The following is a 24,130-nucleotide window of genomic DNA, read 5'->3' as shown; positions in this document are numbered from 1 at the left end:
TGATTTATCTCAAGATTGGAACCTTTCATCAAGGAATTCATAGTGTAACAAAGTAATTTTTTCGAACAAGCCCGTATCGCAAATTTGGTCCATTTAACAAGGACGAATTAAAAGGATAATATGATAGAAACAGTAATCTCTCTTTTTTTCGTAAAAAATAATTCGTATTCTAAATTTTGATGTTTTCAAAAATTATCTAAAAAACTGTTCATCTGATATGATGCAAAATATATTACTCGGTTTGTTAGAGTCTTGTCAAACTAAATATATTTGCTCTTTGACTCGAATATTTCAACTTTTCTTCCTAGTCTAATGTACATATATATGTATAGCGATACATACTAATATAAAGCGACGGGAGGGAGGAAGATTTCGTTGAATGTTAAATACACGAAAATAAGCATCCACGAAGGAGAGTCGTTTAAAACCGTACAGACAGATCAATCGCAATATTTTCATTCTAAACTCATGACTATTTGCATGTTTAAATACTTTTCAAGAGGACTCGTATATGAATCTGAGTTTGGAAAAAGATGAAGAAGAAATAAAAAAATAAGATAACCTCAGCCGTTTTTCCCCGTATCTTCTCCGTTATCGATCAGTTATTGAAATAGTTCCCTACTCCAGAGCGGAATATATCTTATAAGTTATATTATAACTTGAGAAAGGTGTTGTAGTAGTTCGCAATAACGTTGGATATTGCTCATAAACGAATAATTGGAATGTTTTAAGATGCATATCTCTAGTAACCAAACTAATTTATTTATTTTTTTCATAGATCTAAATAATATAAATCTATAAGTAAACTAACGATTTAGTTCTTTAGCTTTTCAGCTTGCATGGTAAGATGTTTCAGGGTCGCGCGAGTGTCTCTTGAGAGTTCTCGATTCGAAGATGCGGAAGGAGAAGGCAGAAATTCCTGAGGGAACCGCGAACCTCCAGTAGGAAGTGTTGCGGCTTACCACCAGTCCGATCCTCCGAATATAGTTCACCGAGTAACGAGCTACTCTCGGCCTCCTACGGGGGACAGATGCAGTTCGGAGGTTCTTGTGGTTCTATTGCAAATGAAACTCTTGGAACAATTATATATTGCTTATGACTTTTCTGTTTTTCTGTAGTTGTTTACGAAGACGAATCTTTCATTGAATTGACTTTTATATTCTTCGCTATTGTCCGATCAGTCACGCCGCATAGATGGGCGTTTTTCAAGTTTGCTGACCTTACGAATGTATCACTGACTTCCGTATTTTCAGTATAGGGAATCGATTAAATACCTTAAATCGTGCTGACTCGTACAGACGTGCATCTTTTTTCTGATTTCATCTGTTCTTCTCTTAATCTCAGTGTTTTTCAAAAAAAGTTCACGAGAAAAAGACTGGCTATAAGCCTGTAGCTTAACGCGCTGCGTTTTATGGAGTAAGATTTAAATTATCTCTTAACTTTAAAGTTTACATTATTTGCATCAGCTTGGTTAAAACAAGCTCGTATGCGCATATTAATAATACATGAGTTGTGTAAGCGTCGACAGGACGTAGGTGTGTCACGGAAATAGTGAGTTATATTAATTCAGTTTACAGGACGATAAATTGGAGAATAAGAGAAACTTCCGTTTCCCTCTTTTGGCTTTTTTTTTGAGAAAGGGAAATGTTGTTCGCATTTGTCACGATTCGACAAAAGTAAGCGATATATTCGTTTGATTTACATATCTTCGAAGAGTATTTTTCTTTGTCATTATGTCGGGCCTATTTTGAGTGAACATATCTTATCGTTCGTATAAATAATTTGTGATGTTTAAACAAAAAAACTTATCAGAATGACAAGTCCAACCATTTCCCGGAAGGATTTCTGGTAGAATGAGATAGTTATAATTTTTCCTTTGCATATCGACGAACACGATGACAACTCGTCTTCTCCATGTTGATAATTTTTTCAGTGTGCCCCGTTCGATTTTCATTTTATGAGAATGTTTTCATATAGAGGCAAAAAGGAGACGTTTTTACGAAGCACGTACGATGGAATTGAATTGCAAATTACATTGGGTTATGTCGGCGCTTTGTATAAAATGCATGCCAGACATGCTCACCTATTTTCTACTCTCTGTCACATGAGCGGAGCATTCCTTAAAACCTTCGACGAAACGAGGTTACATGGTCCGTGAAAGAATCGATTTTCTGTTTTCATTCGCTATCATGACGATTCTAATCGTCTCAAAAGTTATCGAAAACTCGACCAGTGTTATTCTCACCTTTCGTCGCTTTTGAACGATTTATCGCTGAAACATTGACGATATACGTAACATCCATTTACATGTTATTCGTTTGAAACATTAGTCTATCGCTTTTTCAAGCAAATCTTTCATAGAATGAACTCTTCAAGCAAAACGTGTTTAGATTGTTTTACTGTTTTATGTGCACTAGGAAAATGCTAAGCAACTTTAAAGTATAGCCGTATCTCGACTTTGCACGATACCTACCGTATTACGAGATAGAACACGAGCACTGACACTCGTCTCGGTTCTATATATATATAAATATATATATATACATATATAGAACGTGTGGCAAAGTGACGGATATCAAGATGCATGTGTACACTGCTGATGCGTAGCAAAGAGCACGGTAAACTGACGTTATACTGAACTAATCTCTGATATGGCTTCGTGTATTATTCCAACGTTGTGAAACGCGCTTTTGGACCAACCCGTCATCAGGAGCTTGCGATTCAAACGTAGACAACAGAAATTTCTTCTTATCTCTGTGCGAATCCAAAATCCATCAAGCAAATAATTAACACTTTGTCTACCGGAAACTTATTTATATGATCTTATCAAAAGTACTTATCAACATTCAATCTATTAATCGACTAGTTTCTTACTTATAATTATGAATCGATAACTCAGTAACATACTTTAAGACGGTAATATTTTAAATGAAAATTTCTACTTACGTTTGGTAGAATTATAAATTTTGAAAAAATATTCAAGAGCCCTTAATGAAAAGGATGTATTATTTTAGAAAGTATTTTAAATGAAAACGCATATTATCATGTAATAAAAAAAATTGAAGCAAGTATTAGTGAGCTTTTTACATTCAAATAAGCCGATAGAATATACGCAATTCGTTCACTAATCAGTAAATAAAATTAAACTTTAAAGCAATTAAAATGGCATATGTTGAGAAGAGGAAGTTAGTTTTTGTACTAGTAATTTTTATGAATGAGAATTATTCATTGATTTCGAAATTTATGAAATTTTTCGTAATAAGATAAAAGCTGAATTTTAATATCATGTGATGTAGAAAATGGAGTTAAACATTAAATGATATCAGTCGAAAAATAAATTGTAATACTACTAGCGAAAAAGCAATAATTCAATTATCATTTGACAATGAAAATGAAAAGTATTCTTTTCTCGTGAAGAGAGGCTTTGATTTTTCCTAATAGATACCTTTCCTTGATTATTATTTATAATTATTAAAATTTGTTTTTTAATTTTACAAATTATCATTTTTCTTTTGATACATCTCATTCCACTCGTTTATGTGCTTTAAAGTTTCATTGAGTACAAAGAGCACGTATAACATTAACGCAAGCTGACTCGAGCTGACGTAGTTAATCGAAGATAGACAAACGAAGAGAAAGCGAGAAAGCGTAGGTAAACCGTAAGGTAAACTTATCGAGATCTAACTTCGAGTTCGTATTCGGTTTGATGCACGGCCGAGTTCGAGTTCCAACTTTCGACTGAAGATCAGGGCTAGAATGCAATGTGATTTAGGAGTATTCTCCTTTGTCTCTTCCTCTCTCTCTCTCTCTCTCTCTCTCTCTCTCTCTCTCTCTCTCTCTCTCACTTTACTCTTTCCAACAAAAATGATATCTTCGTTCATATCGTTCATGCAAAATTTTTCACGAACGATAAAAAGAAAATTTTATTCAAGAGAATAACAGAGAAAATTCGGTCGAGCGAAGGATCACGAGTAGAAAAATTGTAAATTCATAGTATGGGCTTAGCGAAACAAATTCTCTTTAAACGAGCATTTTTCGATGTGAAATCGTAGAAACGAGAACGATCCTTTTTTTTGCGGATGACTTGGAATCGATTTGTTCTATTTCCGTTAACAGTGCTCTTTTCTTTCCTTTCTCTCTTTTCTTTTTATCTTTTTCTTCATTCGTTTTTCTCTAACAAGGTGTTAATTTTCTACGAACGAGGACCATTCCGTTGTCGTATTTACGAAAAGAGTGTTCGATTCGTATTTCGCTTGATATGTTGTTGGTTAACTCGTTTCTCATCGTGTACAACATAGGTCTTGATTATAAGAAAAAAAATTACAAGATAAAGGAAAGAAATAAGGGGAGTAAAAGCAAACAAGCAGACTCGATATTTACGTTTCGAAGGTTATGATCGATGATCTCTTGTATATTATAGCGAGAAACAGGCCTTTCTACGAAAGGGCGCTCTTTGATTTGGCTCGTCTGTTACCGACGTAACTCAGTGCGACGATAAGCATGACTAATTGATTTCGGATTACACGGCAAATATTGTGCTAATCGAACGGTGTACGGTGAGTTTGACCGAACATTGATTTTTTTTCTTATTCTAAAATCCAATGTCGTAAGGAGGCTTGAAAGTCGTTTCTATATTTATTATTATTATTATTATTATTATTACTATTTTTTTTTTCTTCAAAAAATTCGCATTGAAAGCTTAATAAAAGACTAATTAATAAAATTCCTTGAGACAAAATTGATGACATATATTATGATTCAATGTCAATTGGCCGAATAAAATCCAATATCGGCATAATTGTAATAAGCGGCAAAAGCTAAGGTAAGGTAGCTTTTACGTGACGTAGCTGGCAACAAATCTCGCAAAAGAGGAGAAACGTGCGGCTGCTGCCTTTATCTTCGGCCATGCATTACGCAGTTTTAATGCTACGTAATTCTCTCTGGGCGCATAATTTCCCTGGCAGTGATTTAGATGCTAACTTACTTTCGTTCTCGCTCCTTCGACCGATAGTTTTCCTCTCTCTTTCTTCTTTCCCTCTTTAATCCGTGAATCCACGCGCATATTATAAAAAGTCACCGAATTAAAAAGACATCCTTGTCGGTTAGTCAAACTTTCAGCTGTAATTTCTTATTACTTATTCCTTTTAACTTTCTATCACTACTACAAAAGGAGATAGAGAAAGAGAGAGAGAGAGAGAGAGAGAGAGAGAGAGAGAAATTGTTACGTCACAGGTACTATTCAATGGAACTTTCTTTCATTCACAAGAAGGAAGGATGAATCGCGATGGAAAAAAATATCAGATTGATAGAGTCTAACCTATCATCGTTGAAATAGTTATTCGTCGTTCTAAAGGTAGTTTTCATCGCACGAAAAATATTCAAAAAGGAAATTCTCGAGAAACAACAGACAGAGTAGCTTTTGTGGTTGGTGATTCGAAGTTCGTTCCTCACGCAACCTGAATCAAATCGCTTTCGATATTTCTTTATCTTCAAGTAGAATTGTTGAATATGAACGAAGTATTTGTATTCGTTGATAAACAAGAATATGAAAGAAAAAGGAAAAAGGACAAAGGAAAAAAGATAAAATTTTAAGATATTTGCAATCAAGGATTGTATCTATCTTATACTTTTGCAACAGAGACAATTCTATCTGGTGACGTATTTCCTTTCTTCTTGAACTTTCCACTCTTTCGTCTTTTATTATTTCTTTTTCTTTTTTCGCGTTCAGAGCTTCTCTTTGAAAAGCACTGTGAGCTATTTCTGAATCTCTCTTAATATTTGACTGTGCAATTAAAAATGCTGAAAGGTTTCATCTACTGTCTGTTTCTTCGACGGAAATTGTACAACCTATTAAACTTGACTTATTTCGTATTTATTCGTTCTGCAAACAATATTTATTATATATTCGTTATTGTCATTGAGTTATAGCTCGAATCGATGTAAATTCATTCGAACAATAGAAGATGCTTTTTTTTTAATCCTTTCGATGATTGAATATTTTATATATCAAATAATCAAATAAATAGAAAATATGAGTTAAGAAAATTCATTGAAATTTATAATTTGTGATTTGTAATTGAAGATAAGGGGTAAAAGTTGACCTTTGAGCATTTCAATAATGTAATATTATACTAATGTCAAACGAGGATACAGATGGAATACTCAGCATGTAGAGAAAAAGCAAGAAGTCGGTAACTGTAATTGTAGCACGGACGGATTGTTTCGGTGTTCGTAGCCGCAAGATACAATTACGGTAGAACTTACTCAAATTCAATTCTAATGCCCGCCGGGCAGCTCCTCCTCTTGTTCTCGCAATGTAAGTCGTAGTCACGTAGTAGATGCCACCATTATCTATAGAACGTAAGGTAAGACACGTGTTCGTATTCCGAACGTTCTAGCCAAAAGAGACTTCGTTTAAATCTTGGTTAACGATATTGTGAAACTCCAATGACGTCTAAAATACTCGAACACTTTCCGTTTAATTCGAATTATTCAATCGATAAGTATTATATTATAATTATTATTACGTGGATAATGAAAACTTATCATTATACTTTTATCTTTAGAATTTGAAATCACTTTTCGATGTGATCGTTCAAAGTACCGTTTCAATTCACAAGGAAGGAGAAGGAAAAGAGAAAAGGACTCGTGTACGACGAGAGCGTCCATGTCGAAACGTGAGAGAACCATCGTCGATACGTGTCGTCGTGTACCTATCGAGCGTCCCGAAACCTACCAGCAAATCGCATTAGGTGCTTATAGACCGCGGCTGTAATCGACAGCTGCCGACGATGACGTAAAGCCTGTCTTTAACGATTTCAAATTTATATCAGTTCGCTTTTACTTCTTTCTTCCTTTTATCGTATATTTTTTAAATATTTTCAATATACGCTTGATCTTTATATTATAACTTTATCAGATTTTATTTTTTCTTATACAAGTATATTAAATAAGGATGTAATTTATTTTATTTCACTTTTTAAAGTACTCTTTTAATATACGTTTAAATACATTCACCTAAAGTAAGTTAGTTTTCTTATCGAATTTCTAAATGAAAAAAATTAAATATAAAACTCCCAAATTATATATTATTTTATTTAAGAATATAAAAAGAATAAATACGATTAATAATCTGTAGGTACTCTTAAGATGTTAATATCAAGTTTACTCATAACATTTATTTTATATACATAATATTGAAGGGACAGTTTTAATAGGAAATAATTATTCTAACAGGCGAGCAGAACATGTAATAAGGATTCGGTATGATGAGCGTATTTCACAAATATGTTAAATTTAGAAACAAAACAACTATACGATATGTAAAGATACATTAATTGTTAGTAGTTGAAAATATCTCCAAAATATCTCACTATGAAACTATTCTAAAATCTAAATATATAAAATCTATAAGCTATATAAAATCTAAAAGCCTTGAATATCTCAGTTAGACATTTATGGCAAGTTCCGTGGTTCAGATATCTTGCGAAGAATCTTTCAACGATTTCATTTTGACACAAGACTCATCGATTTTGGTGCTGTCAGCCGTTTGGCCTCGTACACTTTATTTTCCATATATCTGGAATACCAATGTCGGGAGGAGACATGTGACAGAAAAAAAACGTATCGAGTGATAGGCGCGTTATATATTTTCCTTCGTTTTAACACTTGTGCAGTTCGAGGCATGAGTTAGTTTGTTAAATTGTCATTTTAAGTTTTCCCAACACTAACAACAAAATTCCTACCGCTAGTGCTGTTAATTTACCGTATTTTGCTCTAATTAGTGTCGGTCGTCAGTGGGCGTTTTAGGTCGTTCTAGCCGGGCCACCATCCTTGGTTTAACAGACCGCTAGGTTAATAAAGACATAGTCGTTATAAGCTACTACACGAGCGACGAAAGATTAGACTCGAACCACCGACAAACACGGTGCACAGGTGTGCCACAACGCCACTCCTCTTCTCGTTATGTTCCTGATATTTAATGGCTAACCAGCGATGATGTTTAACGACTCGTTCGTTAAAACGTTTCGTGTATGAGAATGTGGCTGCTACCTAACTAAAACTGTATCTATGTCTTTCTCGTTCTCACGTGAAACTTTATTTTCCAACAAAGTTGCTTATGATATCGTTTGGAGTGGCTTTCATTAAACTAAAGCGAGGCTTTAATTAAGTCGACTAAAAACCAAGTGAAACGGCTCGTTTTCGACTTTAAACGTCTAAGCATGTCGTATTAATAATACACAGATACCACTGTATACCAAAGATTAAACTAAGAAAACCATGTATTCAAGGGACTCAACGTTTCTATGGTTGATAGAACAATTAACACGTTATGTACCATATCTGTCTACATAATGTCATAATGTGTCTGTCCACGTATTTACCAAGTTAAAAATTCAAAATGGTTTTTGCTTTTCAACTAGAAGCAAAGTCATTGAAAATAATTAGATTTAGATACTTTTTCTTTTCAGTGATACTCTTTTAATTTTTCCGACGAATTTTCGTCTTCTTATTTCATTAAATCTTTTGATAATGTACAATCGAATGCGCTAATAATGAATATAATAACGAATACGAGCTTGAACTTATCTCTTTGAATTTACCGATTGTTTTGTACGATCAGAAGAGATACATGTTCCATTATTTTTTTGTAAGCGGAAAGATAGAAATATAAGTGATAATAACTTTGACTTCCGATTTCCTTTGTAGAGTGGTGCTTTACAATATAAAGTTACGTTCTTTCAATAACATACATATAATTCTTTTTTGCGAATTCTCGACCTCGACTGCGAGTCAAAGTTGGTTATGTAACTGTATATGGATGTCAGTAAGTAGAATATTTCAATGATATATCAAAGAGATATTTCACGAACATTTTGATTATTTTAATCGACGATATCGTATAAGCTTTTTGAAAGATTATAGACTATCCGTTAGCGGTGGTTTTTGTTAAAGCAATTGTTCTTTATAAAGAACATATCTAAATCAAAAAAAAAAATATATATATATATATATTCGGTTTTTCTTTTACGTCCATCCTGGAATTTATAAATGTACGATACAGTGGCGTAGATGGAATGTATTTCGCGTGCACTGTGAAAATTGATTGTCGGGTTGAATATACGTAGCTTGCTGAGTAACACGCGAACTAATGAGACTCGAGAGGAAAGAAAGAATTAGGATTGAGGATTATTTGATTTTTCCGTTTCTCATTAGCGCTTTAAGTCGTAAAGAAGAAGAAGAAGAAAAAGAAGAAGAAGAAAAAGGAGAAAAAGAAGAAGGTAAATGAAAACGAAAAGGAAAGAAGGAAGAAGAGAGGCGGTTAAAGCGATGATCGCGTGCTACACGTGGGTGAAAGGTAAGGAATAAAAGTAGAAATAGAAAGAGGTGGAACATTGATTCTGTTGGTGCGGTGTTAGGTAGAGAGAAGATATAGTAATGATATTTGTAGTCCGATGCTCGCAGATTTGAATAATGGTCCCGCATAATGGATGGTACGTCGAGTACATATTGCCTCTGGTCGCGCGAACCTCGTCGTTCAGCCGAAATAAAGCGGATAAGGGTGGTCGCTACGAGGTCGTCCCGTTCGCAGGAGGTGCCATCGATTCGATTTAATCTGATCACTAATTTCGACGATCCACAGTTCACTGCTTGCACTTGGTCAAACTCGATCGGTCTCTATCCTTCCTCAATTTCAATAAAGGGTATACCTCTACATGCATACATATGTATTTCGCTTTCGTGCATTCGTCTGTTAGTATTAACCCTCAGTAAGGAATGACGTATATGTTCAGGTTAACGTGTTAAATGGTGACAAATAGCTCTGAATAATCATTGTTAAAGTTCGAAGAAGGTCAAATTTTTAGTAAATATATATATATATATATATATATATATATATATATATATATATATATATATATCATAAATGAATATGATATACGAATGTGAAATACTTTGTTAAAGTATTACTATTCCTTTAAGAAAAATTGAATAAATTTATGCATTATCGTTTAATTTGCAATAATTTTGATATTAAAGATAATGACTAACAATGGCAAATAAATGATTATTGTCGGTGCCTAAAAGAATAGAGATTTGGTCACGAAGTGAGATAAGCTTTTTTGGAAAGAGAAGAAATTTCTGGCAAGAGAATTGATCATTTAGTTCTAAAACTGCTTAGGAATTCTATCAATGTCTAACACACTTTCTGGTCTATTATTCCATTTAATAGCTCTGCCATTGTCATTTGTAATATCTCGTAAGAATTTTTGGATAATTTCTAAAGTGCTAATTATTCTCCGAACGTTTAACGAGTTGTACTTGTCAATTCCGTTAGATGTAAAAAATACAAATGAGTACCATAAAAAAATTGAACCGATTACAGGATATATTCTATTTTACATTCAAGATGAGAAATCAAGAGTATTTTTGACAGCAACGACGTTCATCAATCATTGATAAGAACATTTTTGAGTAGAGTCTCGAGAAGCTTAAAAAACAAACGAAAATTTTTCTTTAAGAACTTTCTTAGCGATCTTCATTTCAATTCGTAAAATATCGTAAAATATATTTAATATCCTTTAATACCTAAAGTTAGCTTAACGTCAAAACCTTCTTTAAAAAGAATCACTTGAACGTCTTGCAATGCGAAAGGCAAAGCCAGACTTTGGTTCATTAATAAACTCGAATGCTTCTTCTTTGATGAAACTAATTATTTGTCATTTCACTTTCGAGAACATAACGAGAGATATCGATTTGTGTTAAAACTTTATAAGTTAGTTAAAGTAGCATTTCGAGTTCAAAGAAAAAAAAATAATGTAAGAGAAACAAGGAAAAAATCTTAATGTCGATAGACAGTAAAAGTGTTTAATTCAATTATTTGCAGAAAGAATAATTTGATATGGAACTAACGTGAATGTTTTGTAAAGTAATTGAATGTTCCGTCCGGTATGGATATACGTAACAATATTATCGTATAATTGGTGATATAAGAAAATAATGAATCTGTTCCATTATTCTATTTATGTTCTCTCTAATGATTCATTAGTTGATACAGACGAATAGTTAATTATACTCCGTTAATCATATGAGGTTTAGTAATATGGATTACATAATGTTCGTGTTTATTCAGTGAATTAAACGCATATGGAAAGGTGAAGGTTTACTCTTTACCCTTTACGATTTAACGACGAAACGTTCGATGCATCGACGGTGAATTAACGTCGTTATCATTTTTACGAGGTCATAGTCTATGCCTCGTAAAATTTATCTTGACGTTTCTTCCCTCCTACTTTCGTCCATTTTCCATCCTCTATCTTCTTCTTCTACTTCGACGTTTACCGAGTATTGACTGTTCTTCGTCTTTTAGGGACTCGAAGAAATCTCGCACGTTTCTATCGTTACGAAGTGAAAACGCTTTTATTAACTTTGTCGACGCAAGATCGACTACTCGTCGTTCTACCTTTTCTTTTTCTTCTTCTTCTTCTTCTTCTTCTTCCTGTACCCTTTAACCTTCCTTGATTACAGAAAACAGCGATGTGAAATCTTGGAAAATTGCTCCGACTCTTCTCGCACGAGTCTGCGCATCCTACTGTGCGTTCGTACCGAATCAACTTTTTGTTTCTTTTTTCTATTCTCTCTTTTCGACTCCGTTTGATCGAGTAGGGAAACAGAGGATGAGAGTAAATGAGAATGGGACACGGACGAACTTTCGACACGCCAGTCACGTCGATCGGCGTTCGGTTTCGATGCTCGTTACCCGAGGAAAACTTCATCGCGCTGCAGACTCTATAAAATTCAATATCGATAATCCGACTGACAAAGACAGATCGGGAATATATCAGTGTCGAATAGTTTCGAGTTCCGTCGTACTTTGTACGAGATTCTCTCCACAATTCGTTTCAGTTCCATTCTCTACTTGTGCTTTCTATGCGTGTAGACTCATATGGCTGTTATTTTTCGTTTTATTTTTTATTTTCAATAAATCTTTACAAATTGTTTACTTTCTATGATCGTAGCTAATTAAGCATCGATATATAATAATATCAAAACATTGTTTCTTTAAAAAGATCTGAAACTTTGCTTTAACATAAGTCCGCGATATATCATGCTTGTAATTTTAACGAATAAATCGGCAAAGCGCGTGGCCTTTACTTTGGTAACACGTTATCGTTCGTCTATATAAGATCCCTACGGTTCTAATCTTTTCTTTCTAATATTATCAGTTTTAGCGCTTGACCGTTTCACTATTCTAGAAGTATAGTTGGTAAAGCTCTTTCTAAAACAATGGCTATCAAAAATGAAGTATTAAGGAATTAAGTTTCTTTATCGTCGAAGTACAGGCTTAAAGGAATACTCGCGTGACGATAAATAAAAGATAAGAAAATAGAAAATAGAAAAAGATTAAAAGGTATCAAGTTCTATGGTTTCCTGGCGAGCGAATAAATCGAGCGGGCACACGATTGTCTATAGGGAAAAAAAAAGTCACAAGCTCACGAGGCAGTACATGAGCGATTTACTCGATTAGGTCGGGCTCGGCTTCTCTTACGATCTGGATGTATTTTCTCACCCTGTTTCGCCATCGTACAGTTTCTCTTCCTCTCTGGCACTCTCTCGCAGCTCGTTGACCCATTCGCCTTCAACTATATCCCTTCGGTCCTTTTACGCCCCATTAGACTTACGAGCATCGATCCTCCTATACTAGACTCGCAAGTAAGCGAACGCGAACGTGGACGCGCATGCCATTTTCGCGATATTTTTGAGGTTATCCACCGATCGATCATAAATCTCAGCGGATAGCATACGTTACCTGTCTATCGAGGTAACGGTTCGCGGCTATTCGTTTATAAAGCTGACGAAGGAAAGAAAACGACCTCGTAGAAAAGTAAAAGCAACGAAAGGAGAAAAGGGACTATAGATAAGCGCACCAGTTCGACGACAAAAGGTTGTCGCTTCTTTGAAACAAGCTGGACTTTCGGTAATCCGAGTTTTACTCGAAGAGTTTCGTTTAATTCCATTCCGTTTCATTCAGAGATCCTTTTAATCCGATCTTTAGGATATCGTCCCGAAGCTCATTTCGTTTTTGGAACACTTTGGAGTTTCGACGAAACGAACGCTATACTCTATTCACTCGTTACGTTAACTAACGCTTTTGTTGTTTATATCAAGTTGAAGGACTTAAGTAGTAATTAATAACTCGAAGAAGTGATGCCCCTAATCGCATCCAAGTAAATATTGATAAGAGGCTTAACGAGCTACCTGCCGGTGCATGCTCTATTCATACATAATTGAGCGTAATTTAGCGGGCTCAAAATCGTTTGAAGATCTCGGATTAAAGAGGATCGGTTTCGACGGAAATTTAACGTATAATGCAGTGTATTACCATGAGAAACAATGTTCAGGGATAAAACAGAAATGGACGTAAACGTCGTTGAACGCTCTACATGTGAGAATTTATTGCATGAGATTAGGTAATTTGTGATGTGCAAGTGCCATGCACGAGGGCACGACCACAGTGCAGACATTGATCAAGCTTGGTTACCTACGTGAACTATGTCGCCCGCAGTGGTTCATTTCCTTACGAATATCGCTCTCTCCAATATTGTGATCGCCCGACTTCTTATGCAGTTACAAATTTGCACGTAGTGCAAATTTTGCGTTTACCAATTACCTTATCTTGTTAAATTTAATATAGGTGTTTGTATCAATTATATACTTGTTTGTACTTACTACACCTTGATCGATATATTTTTTGAATCTTCTTTACAGTAAATCTGTTTTTACTGGTATGCATAAGAAAATTTATTAGTAACAAAGTGAATCATTCTCTACGAAGTCATTCAATACTTAGCCCCGATACTTCGGCAGGATAAAGTCCAGTGAACCGAGATTAGGGTTAGCGAGGGTCTATATAGATAGTATATTCGGCGCCCTTGTTACAGACATCGCGTCGGAGAGACACCGTTGATGCCTTTATGGGTTTCGAGTATGGGGAAATATGATGACAGACTTTTACTATCCGACCACCCCCTTTTTTCTTTTCTCCTCCTCTTCTTCCTTCTCAAAAAACTTCCTTTCGATATTGGTCCCGTAACGATTTTTTCAGGTCAGGGATTTCGGTAAGCAGATAATCCAATTTCGTGGCACGAAGTATTCTTGTTGACGTTCAATCGAAATGCCATTAAACGAAGGGCCAAATAAAGAAGAATCTCGGTAAATTTAACGTCACGTTCTTTGGAATTTGACCTTATACGATGGACTTGGTCCAAAAATTCTAGTGGCTTATCGACTACTGAAATCACCAATCGTAAAGAATGCACTAACAAGATTTTCCACGCAAATGCGTATTATTTTAAAATGAACCTAGAGGACGGTAAAGCTACAAGATCAGTATTACACATACTACTCTCTTTTTCTCCTTTTATTTTCTCTCTCTCTCTCTCTCTCTCTCTCTCTCATTCTCTCTCTTCCTCTACGTAATAATTAATGCAATCCTACATGTCCAGCGAGCTTTCTTCTTCTTTTTCAATTTGGTCTTTACATATACGTACTCTAGAGAACTTCCATCGTAAATGTTTTCCTTCGCGGAGTCTCCGTCTCTACCTTCCACTATTGGACGTAATAAAAAAGGACTCGGCATTAAAGGCAACAGAGCTTTTAATTCAATTATAACAAAGTCAGCGTTTTTGTTCGATTTTCAAATTGATATATCCAATGTGAAATGCGTAGAATATTAAATTTTAATTGGGTATTTTTAATATATTGCGATAATAAATATTTGCAAAAAATAACTGTGATGAAAATAGTTCTTTCAATTTCTCCGAGTAGTCAATCTTGCTTTTCGTAACATCAATATTAGAGAAACAAAAGTAATATTTAATTTTGGATGTCCGATATGGCAAAATTTATGACTGTCGTGACAAGCGAAATGTTCATATGATATCAAGATCTCGCAAGTTCATAGTCATTTAATTTTAAAACTCCCGACTCGACAGAATTTTGCTGCTTAAAGTGCAACGTCGCACAAAATTCGTGCATAATATGGCTCATAACGTTATTCGGTACATCATTGAATTTCGCACGAAGCAAGCAACGAATTTAATAGCAACGCGGAACTGCGTTAAATTTTTGTGAATTGGAAAGAAAATGGAAAAGAATGAGGATTTGAAGGATTGATTCTAAAAATATTTGTGTTAAATAATTTTTCTGTTTCATTGAAACTAATTAAGTTATTTATAGATACCAAATTCTGACTACGAAGCTTTATCAATTATTTCAACGTTCCTTGCATAAAATATCATAGGCGCGTTGTTTAATGTAGCGTAAAGAAATTAAATTCCTATCGGAACTGTCGATCCATTCGTCGACGAAGTGATGCCGTAATTAAAATGTTCCGTTGCGCGATTGCTATTGCGACTGCTTCGAAAGTCGATCGATCAGAACGCGTCGAAAAGTTTCGTGGAAATGGCGAGGACTTTGAAAGGGGTATAGCAGTCACTTATGCACTTTAAATAAAATTGCGAAAAAAAAAATAATAATAATAATATACAGAGTGAGTGACAGAAATATTCGAACATTTTTAAAAATTGAATTATTTTTTTAGGTTCAGTAAATTACTTTGAATTTTTTACTAAATATGGGCTAATTAATATGCTAAATGAATTACCATAAATGTATAATGTATTGCATTGCAAAAATAGCATGCACGTCTAACCACGACATAATTTGAAATTCTTATCGGTTCTATTATAGTATGTAATTAACAGAAACGCTCGAATCTTTTTTTTTCTTTTCCATAATCACTTGTATTCCCTTCTATGTTGGAAGAGTAACAGGGAAAGAGCAAACCACGTCGTTGGGGTATTACCGTATACCGAAGATATGGAAAATACGTGATCACCCATATCGTTTAAAGTTTTATAAAATAGTTACGTTCACGGAGTTAAACGTTATCTTGTTTCGTGATACAAGAAAAAAGTATTTCAAGCTTTTATCAAGCTTTATAATAATAAATAAAATAAGAGAAGAATTTCATTATTTATATAATTTTTCTTCATTAGATGTTACGATGTTATTTAAATATTAACGTTAAATTTTGTATATGTTTTTCTACCAACGTAATATTTATATTTCGCTTTTTTTTCTTTTTTTTTTTTTAATTTCACTTGTTCCAAAAATAAAATAAATGCAATTGGATGTATCAAGGACTTTTAAACATTGTCTCAACTGTCTTTTTAACTCTTCTCTCTATACATAATTATATCTTTATTCTTAAAAATAATAAAATTTGTAATTCATAAGATTTATTGTACATCCGATTGAGACGTCGTTGTTAAATACAAGAAAAACTTTTTCTTGCCGTTGGTAGAAGAACATAGTCGTCAAAGTTTAAGGCGCGCTTTCCTTTCTATCGACAATTGTTAGACGAGGAAAGGAGGAGAACGATTTTCAGATTCCATGGAAGCAAAAGTGTTCGGGGAGGGTAACTTCGAAAGCTGAAGCGAGCTTGAGACGAGAAAGAGAGAAAAACGAAAAGAGGAGAAACGAGAAAGGAGAAAAGAGAAGGAAATGTGGCATGGAAATGTGAAGGTAGCACGGACCAACAGAGGAATCTCCGGCTCGACTCTCAAATAATAAATATGTATGCCGCCGCGGAGCATTAGCGAGAAGTAACTCTTCCTCTTAAGAAATGCAAAAACTTGCGGACTCGCGAACGCCCGTCTAACCGGAAAAATATTGCTGCGCTGACGGGTTCTTCTTTCTGCTTTCTCTTTTTCTTTCCCTTTTTTTTCCTTTCTTCTTCTTTTTTTTTTTTCTTTCTTTTTTCTTTCCTGCTGCTCCTTCCTCGCAGACGTCGAAAGCCTTCCAAGAACGTTTGGAGTTTAATTCTTCGAGAAGGTCTCGCGTTCGACGTAAAATTCGATGGAAAGTTTCGGAAAGGGTATTGAACTTTTCCATGGAATGCAAGTGTAGTTGTTAAGGACGTAGCGAATTCATAGACTTAATTTATACGTTTTCCTTATTTTTCGTATAAACGGTACACTTAATGTTTGCTTTGTTTTTCTTACAAAAGCCATCCTACGAATAGAAAACAAGAACGTGTGTTCATGATTATGTGATTATAAAGTTCAATGAACTTTAGTATTGTTTCATCGATCAAAGGTTTTTCTCGAAACGACAAAATAGCGATAATATGTGAGAGAGCGAAGATTTGAGTTAATGAAAAAACATCCACAAATATTTGTCTTTATTCGATCATATAGCCGTGGTTTTTCTTGAAACAAAGTAGATATCACGAATATACCAATTTCTCAAAATATTGAATGTTGGTAAACAAATTATGAGCATGCGCGAACAGGTTTTGATAGCTATAGGCAAAACAGGTATATCGATGGAAACAAATAAAAATCGACTTGCCCGATGACGTTTATATAACTTCGTAGTTCGTTTCCGCAATGAGAAAAACCTGTCCTTTTATTTATTTTGTTATTTCTTTTTTTTTTTCTTTTTAGTCGTCTTTAACAGAAAAATCACGAAACATATCAATTGAGATTTATTGGATTTTCAACTCGCGTTCTTTCATCGATATATCTGTTTTGTCGTGTTTATTTCTCTATATGTTTATATCAACGATATGATAGGTAATTGAAAACCAGCAAGTTCTGGATCATTTAAAAAGATCGCATGACATTCTCTGGATTGTATTATTTTATGAAAAATTAATTATACAAATATACTTAGGGAAATATTTTCCGATCGAATGTGAAATGTAATTATTTATGTTACTGTTTAATTATCTTACATTATTTATTTCTTTAAAAATTGATTAAGATTTTTCTTTATACTTCAATGACTTCGAAAGTTTGATAGGGGTACGCGAGATATTTTTATAATACTCCATTAGAGCATTCCACAGATTAGGGACGTTAACGCTTTAAGAGTATAAGCCGTCTTAAGGAAAGTTTATATCATAACGATGGCGAAAGTAGCGGTACGATAAGAGCAACCCTGAATAACCTCACGTAAGAGTAACGATATATAAACCGTTTATGAAACGTAAAGTCTCGTTCTCTCGTGTATCCGATTATTTAGAGAATCATTGGTAACGTTTTTGGACCAAATAGTCATATATTTGTACGCTAAATTTTTCATAACTATTTCAATGATTTATATAGACGAAATGAAATAAAATAAATACATCAATTCATAGATATTTCTGACTATAGATCTGAAATTGTACCTTTTAATACGAAAACGTAGAAAGAAATGAAAAAAATCAAAGGTTAAAAAAAGAACATAACGTGTCGTTTCGGTAAATATCCGATTTATCGATGATTAAATTAATGATTCTGATAAGAGAAAGACAAAATGAGTTCGCAAAAGTCACAAAGATCTAGATCGATTTTGTATGCGTATATGTTTAAATTTGATATTGCGTGACCTTAATTAAAACTTAGACTTTTATAGAGAAAAGTTAAAGATATATTACCGCTCACTGATCTCACGTTAGCAAGAAAGAGAAAAGAGATGGCCGATTCGTGGCTAGATGTGCAGCACGTTTGTTCGTCCGTGCTAAGAACGCGAGATTAGGAATCCGAGCTAGTTTTACGATCACTCTGAGATAAATCTTATGTTAGTGAAGGAAAACTAAGGGGAACTTCGACTTTCCTCATTTCTTCTCGATATTTTCCGTTCTTCTCTGTCTTTTCAAATGTTTGTTTTCTTACGTCTTACGGGCAACGATCCGAATTAGGTTCGCGTTAAACGTGTTCACGAACAATTCGGGTTAATGAAACGGTCCTCTCCTGTCGTAACTTTGTCCGCATAGCGAAAGAAGAATAAAATAAATTTTCAAGAGTTTCTCTTGTATCTGCAAATGATCAAATTACGACATTGTTTTTGAACGAAACTCAGACAATATTGGAAAGAATATCATCAAGGTGACTCAAAAGATACCGTCTGTTTACTTTCTTTCCTTCATCTTACCGATTCATCAGATGACCTCAAAATAATATTCTTTATATGCACAATTGAACTTACGAAGGAAGATAGCCTTAAATAAAAAAAAAGAAAAAAAACAAGCAAAATAATAAAAGCACACTGTATACCGCCAAATTTTTAATAGAAAATCCTATGTAATTCTTGGTATTTAAAACAATATCTCGTACATGATACCAACGCGCATACCTTTTTGCATTCTTTCAGTTTTTACTCCATCCGTATGAATAGTGCAATGAGTAGAATTTAATTTGCAGAAAGTTAGTTTGTAGTAATGCGCTACCTCTATAAACTTTTACCCAGCTGTTGAATCTTTTCTCAGAAATCTTTTCCCTCAAAATTATTAAAACTTCATTCATGAATGTAATACCTACGTCTTTTCAAATTTCATTCCTTTTTTTTCTTTTTTTTTTTTATCTTGAGAACGATAACCGCTTAAATCTTCTTATCGTATTCACATTTACGTTATCGCAAATTTTGAAGAAACAAGCGAGGCATGAGGTAGACGTATTCATGATAAGAATAGTTAAACGAACGAGAAGGAAAACCGATCGATACAACGAATTCGCACGAAGTACCTTCAGGGTGAGTAAAAAACTCAGCGAAGGGTGACTTTTGACTGTTTCGTTGCACATAGTCTATGATGCGCTTCGGCGAAGCGTTATATGAGTGACGTTCCGCTTCGATTTTTTGCATGAGGTATACATATTTTATATTTTTCACAATATCCCATCAAACATAATAAAATATTTACAAAGCAATAGGTCTACTTCATTGTATAAAGATGTATTAAATTCAATGTTAAACTTTTAAAACGAGTAACGAGAAAAGAGAAAAGAGAGAGAGAGAGAGAGAGAGAGAGAAGGAGAGAGAAAGAAATAGAGATGCTGAGGGAGAAAGTGCAAACGTCGATGGTGACGAAAAGTTTGAGAAACAGACGCAGCCTGCTTGTGAGCTGGAGGCACATAGTGCAATCTCGTGTCAGGCCGCCGCATTCATAAATTGATTAGAACTTGGAGGAACCAAGACTAGCACAATCCAATTAGTCTTCTATACCAATGCTCAAGGCTATCGGGCCAGCACGGATAGAGATTACTTACGCGGAATCCGTTCGAATCGGGAATATCGGCTTGAAAGTTTTGCCTCTTTAGTGAGAAAATGGCTAGAAATCAAAGAAAGAAATAGAGAGAAAGAGAGAGAGAGAGAGAGAGAGAGAGAGAGAGAAGAAAGCGAGAGAAAATATCATTGCTAATTCATTTTGCGACTTATCGTAGAAGTTTTGTAGGCAAACAGAATATACGAGCACCATCCACTCATCCTCGTCTTTTATAAATTTTTCATTATCCTATTCGTTTGACGTTTTGAGTGAACATATCTTCGATAGATGTAAAAATATATTTGATTATTTTAATGATAATTATTTTATAAAAACAAAAAGAATTTACTACAGCGATAGATCGAATACTCTTGATAGTATAATATTAAATATATATTATATACAAGAGTTTCTTTATTATAAGTATATTCGTCTCGATATCTTTTGATTTATAAAATGCGTACATATTCATATACTTATATACATGTATATCTATGCGCATAACTTCGTCGATGTGAAAGTTTTCGATAGAGATAGAGTAGTTCAGAAATGAGACAATGCTTTAGTTTAAGGAAAACTATTTAAGACGAAGTTAGAAGCGTTGAAATAGAAGAGAATCGAGGTCTCCTTCCTTAGGCCAAAGCCGAAATTGAATTGTGATATTGAATCGGAGAATGCTTGTGAACGATGAAGAGGAAGAACGAGCGTCTCGGAAGGAACTTGTAGGTGTTCTCGTTTCCTCGAGAAGTCCATCGGGAAATCTAGGATTTTCCGTTGTACGAGTGTAACCCTCGTTCTTGCCATCTCCGTCATTCTCGTTGTTATCCTTCTATAGAATCAAGGCCAGTTTGCTGACCGTGGGCTATCTCTATACTGTTCTATTTCTTGTTCCTATGTACCTATACCCGATACGCTTCGTGCTCCTTAATTACATGTTATACGAGTGTCCAGGAGATTCTGATCACCAGAGGAGAATCATGAGTTCCCTCGACGCCGATAACATGATCATAACTTGACCCAAGTATACGTTATTTCGCGACGTACTATCGTTCGTGGTTATTTCGATGCTTTTAATACACTATCACGAATATAATATGTTATTTTGCTTCCGCACAAGCTTACATAAAGTGATTCTTCGCCTTTCAATTTAATAAAATTACGTTCCATTACAATGATTTTATATATCAATACGTATAGAAATTTTTATCGAATACAGATACGTTATATTATATATGAATGAAAATCTCTTCTGAAAAACATTTTATTATAACTATATAGCTCGAATGATCTCTAATAAACATAATTTGTAAATGGGCAAATACATTCCTTTATTTATTTTTATCCCTTCAGCTTAGGCCCATTGCGTTAGAGATACTTTTCTTTATGTTTTCGATCTGTCTGTTATACGCGAGGGAAACGAATATCCGATGTACACTTGGAAGATTCTGCGAGCAGGAAACACGAAGCAGACCCATTTCACCCGTTCAATCTCGCTAAGTAACAGGATTTAACCGAGGCGGAACATAACCTTCATCTTTTACCTCGATTTGCGCTTTCTTCTTCGTATCAAACGTAAAACCCCTGTTGGTTCTTCTGTTCTTTTGATCTCATTACCACTAGACTCGTTCTACATGTCATGTTCAAATGCACTCGTACACACGATAACGCAATAAACACATTATATTCGACTTTTACTAATTTTTAATATAATGTTATAAGTAACATTACTATGATGTTACTTATTGTTTATTTTTATACCCAACATTACAAATTAACTTTGATTAAAGTAGAAAGGATATTATATCACGTTATATATCGTTCCCATTTTTGTTAGTTAGTTTAAATTTTAATGGAATATCCCAGGATGCGTATTATTCTAAATGAAAATAATTATTTAGATATATGTACGTACAACGTTTCCTTTTTGATACATTTTTACGATGGACGATAGTACTCATAGATTTCATATTGGTAAAGAGGATACGTTAATGTATGTAAATAGAAAGACACGAACATTAACGAATACTAACGACCACGGAAAGGCATAAAACAAAGCTGAAAGCGTTTGCCATAGTTAAAGTGATATTTATAATGCAATAAAACTATGAGGCGACGTTTTGCTCGTCAGTGGATACCTGTAATATCGAATGGACGATTTTTCAAAGATCAAAGGAGGAATTAATGCGAATGAAGAACCCATTTAGCGAACGTTGTATATGCTGTTCGCGTGTGTATGAGTCACGCTTCTTCCCCCTCTTATTGGATCGCGCGTTTACCATACTGGAACGATCGTTCCGCCCAGTGAATAAAGCCGCGGTAGAGGAGACGATTAATTACGACTATCAATTAAAGGTCCGCCGCGGGACTTTCGCGAATGAACCACCAGTAGGAAGAAAAGCTCCGTGGGTAATTTCTCCCATGGGCATGCAATCAGCCTTTTGCGAACAAACTATAATCCGATCGTTTCCTTGATTACACGACGTTGCATCGTTGTGCTTCGTTTCGCGTCTTTTCGTTGAATTTACCTTTCAAATATATTTTTCTCTTTTGTTTTTTTCTTACTTTCTCTTTCTCTATTTCTTTTCCATGCGAAATGCAGCCAGAATATACTAAAGCAATTATAAAATAAATAGTAAGGATACGATCGAATTGGATAATTTAACTCGATAATTGTTTTTAAGGATAACCAACTCGATAATTGTTTTAAGAATAACAACTCGATAATTGTTTTAAGTAATTGAAGAATATTTTCAGAGTCAGCGCTAAAGAGCATTAAAAGTTAATTATTGTTTTTCTTTTTTTCTTTAATCTGAATGATGCGCTTTCGCTAACTTTCACTTTTTATTATGTATATTTATTATGTTTTTATTAATTTATTTATTTTCCTTGGCCATTATTAAATACATAGTGTAGTTATTTTGAACGAAATCAAGAACCGTTCGTATCTGATATTTTTAAAGTTTTACAAGAATTACGAAGGTATTTATGAGTATACGTTTTAGGATATAGCGACGTATTGAAAATCCTGCTCTTCTATGACTTTTCCCCGAGTGGTCACTTAGGTAAACCGGATTTAAACTTTCTTCTTGTGCCTGCACTAGAACTACCGGTAGGACTTTTAGATATTACAACGGAAGTCGGTATACTTGCATGGCCCCGAGCTCCAAATACCATAATGAACTTTACCGTAGTTTTAAAGACTATTACGAACTACTATCTATAGGAAGATACGCTGCTGATAAGATTTTAACTTTCTCTAGATCTTCATTCCTCCTTCTCTCTCTCCCTCTCTCTCTCCCTCTCTCTCTCTCTCTCTCTCTCTCTCTTTGTATACGTTTCTTCATTGTACAAAGTATACGAACGTGTATCGCTTTGAAATATTTTTCACGTTCTTCTATAATTAATGTCTTCGTTTATTTTCAAAAACAAGGACTTTCTGGAAATTTGGAAAAGAAGAGAATATTTATCTTTATTTTCTTCTGTCTCGTCTCCGGCAATTTTGTTTTACGGAAGCTGATTACAGAAATATTAATTACAATGTTTCCATAAAGCAATGTTAATTCAAAATATTTTTCCAGTGAATAGAACTTCAATAAAGGAACGCGTTCATCGAGGAACGGAAACGGCGCCACTTGCTTCTCAGGGAGAAAACTTTTTTACTTTGTCTCTACTGCTCGATAGAAAGCAGAATATTAACGTCTTGCTGTTTCGCGTAATATTCCTCGGCTCTCTTCCAATCTTTTATTCCTTCTCACCCTTCCGTTGTTTCCACTTGCTCTTTTCCTCTGTTCGCTTTCATCGTCTCGTCCTTTTCTTTTTCTTCTTTGAAAGAGAGAGAGAGAGAGAGAGAGAGAGAGAGAAAGAGGTGGGGGGGGGGGGAAGACAGAGAAAATATCTTTTCTTCACGAACTTTCTTCGCTTCATTTAAAAGAGGCACATCCTATCGTCTTTGCTTGTCTTCGAGTTGAAATCGATGATTTCCTCTGAATTTCGCGAACCGCGGAGACGATAATGCTCTTCTTTGTTTAACGAAGT

The sequence above is a fragment of the Vespa crabro genome, chromosome 10, assembly GCF_910589235.1.
Source record: "Vespa crabro chromosome 10, iyVesCrab1.2, whole genome shotgun sequence".
NCBI lineage: Eukaryota > Metazoa > Arthropoda > Insecta > Hymenoptera > Vespidae > Vespa > Vespa crabro.
Note: the sequence above shows the minus strand (reverse complement) of the source record.